The sequence below is a fragment of the Scardinius erythrophthalmus genome (genome assembly GCF_964197995.2).
Source record: "Scardinius erythrophthalmus genome assembly, chromosome: 1".
In the NCBI taxonomy this organism is placed as follows: Eukaryota; Metazoa; Chordata; class Actinopteri; order Cypriniformes; family Leuciscidae; genus Scardinius; species Scardinius erythrophthalmus.
The window spans coordinates 16,172,886-16,175,016 of NC_138221.1; positions in this window are offsets into that span (position 1 = coordinate 16,172,886).

Below are 2,131 nucleotides of genomic sequence, written 5' to 3' on the forward strand. Positions count from 1 at the left end.
GCCCTACAGGCAAAAATATTGTCAGTATAAGTGACATGTATGCTCTGCCCAGCTCCCGTGTGCAGACTACGTTCATATGCTGGCGCTATTCTGGTAACTACTCAGGGTGAAGTGTTTGACTCAGACCGGCTGATCCGTTCTGTTTCCTATTTCCCGTTACGCGCTGTTATCGGTGCTGGCCCGCGCTGCTGGCCGCCCGCATTATTCTCTGCCGCGTGGGAATTTTTCTCTTCATGTGAGACCGACTATGTCGTTTTCTCCTACCCTTATGAGTGCTTATGTACTGTTTGGGCTCGCTCCGCCGGCCCTACTGTTGTACTGCTATGTTTATAGACCGGCCGCGCCGCTCTATTTCATATGCTGCATGAAGTGCATGTACTATGCTGGCCCGTCTCTCGACCGGCCACATTTTCCAGCAGAGTGTTTTCCCCGGTTCCCCTGGGATTCATGGGCTGGATGCTCGGCGCACACGGCGTTGACAAAGGGTTCCCGATGCGTAAGCTACTTACGCAATACGAGAGAACCTCTCGTAAGAGAACGTACTCGGTTACTAACGTAACCTCGGTTCTCTCTAGAAGAGGGAACGAGTATTGCGTAACCTGCCGTGTCGCGCCACGAGCTTTTGCGCTTCAGACTGCGAAAACCAGAATTTTAGCCTGTGAGCGCTGAATATATACACGCTGGCCACGCCCATTCTGACGGTTAGAAGGGCGCGGAGGGCGCGAAGCGCCCTCATTGGTTGCCGCGTTCATAGCGCTCACCGATAGGCTTAAGCAGTTGCAGCCGAGCAGCCAATGAGCACGCTTATACAGCCTGCCTAGGTCTGTCGGCTGCTGCACTGCGTTGACAATGAATACAAAATTAAGGATAATTTTTTGGCTTCAGATCTCGAAGAAAGAAGACTTTCCCGATGCGTAAGCTACTTACGCAATACTCGTTCCCTCTTCTAGAGAGAACCGAGGTTACGTTAGTAACCGAGTACGTTTTAAAGCATTGCAATGTACAAAGGAAAAGCACAATGAAATTAACGAGTTGAAGTTTGCTGTGCTTTATATATCCTAGGCCTACACGAAGTGAATGCCTGCAATCATTCAGTCATTGATGAATGCACAAAACTTGCAAATTAATAAAAACATTATAAACCCTACGAAACGATACACAATTGTAGTTTAAGTTCGCGCTAAATCTATATTTACCTTTTTTGAAATAATCCATTAAACCTGCTGAGAAACGAGGAGCGTGAACTAAAATGATCAGATCCGCGCGCATGCCCGGGAAACTCATGAATATTCATGTAGGCTCCGCCCACTGCCTCTACAGATGCACAGCTCACTTTTGCTCCACATTTTACATTGATGAATGGTGCAAAAGGGAGAGCGCGCGAAACTTGTCACTTGTAAGCGAAAAACAGTGTTTGAGACTCGTCGCAGCAGATTCAAGCAGTTGTAGTTATGTACTTGTGTTTGTGCTAGAAAAATATAGGCTACAAGACATTTGTGAGAAGATATTCTACAAGTGTTCAACTCTCATCGGATGAATTCACATACTGATTTGCGGATGAGCAAAACTTCTCCGTGACTTCACATTTTTTGATGCGGGTGTGTAAATGCGTTTTGTACCATATTCACTGCAGCAACTGTAGCAAAAATGTGAGCGTACGAGTTTCTTAGTGATTTGTAGAATAGGATTTGTGAACCTGCAATGAAGAATTTGAGAAGGTGTAACTGTTGTGTTTGTGGAAAAGAAAAAAAAAGTCTACAAGTTTGCAACTCTTAAAACATTTCTCTCTATTACTTCAAATTTACTGAAACACATGTGTGGCTATTCTCTACAACTACAAATTTCACTGTCACAGGCGTTCAGTTGTTTTGCACCAAAAATACCTTCATACAAAACGCACAGAAAGAGTCAAGGGTTTATAGTGCTTTCATGAGGTATATAAGGGAAACAGGATTGGTTAACAGAATATAGTTTAATATATAATTAATTTTTTTTTTTTTTTAATTATTATTAGTTTATTTGCTTCACTCGGTTAACGCTTCACACTCCTGTCCAGTTGGTGGCGATAAATGTACCTTTCAGCTGGTTTGCCAACAGCCATAAAACTCCAAAAGAAGAAGAAGATCGTTTT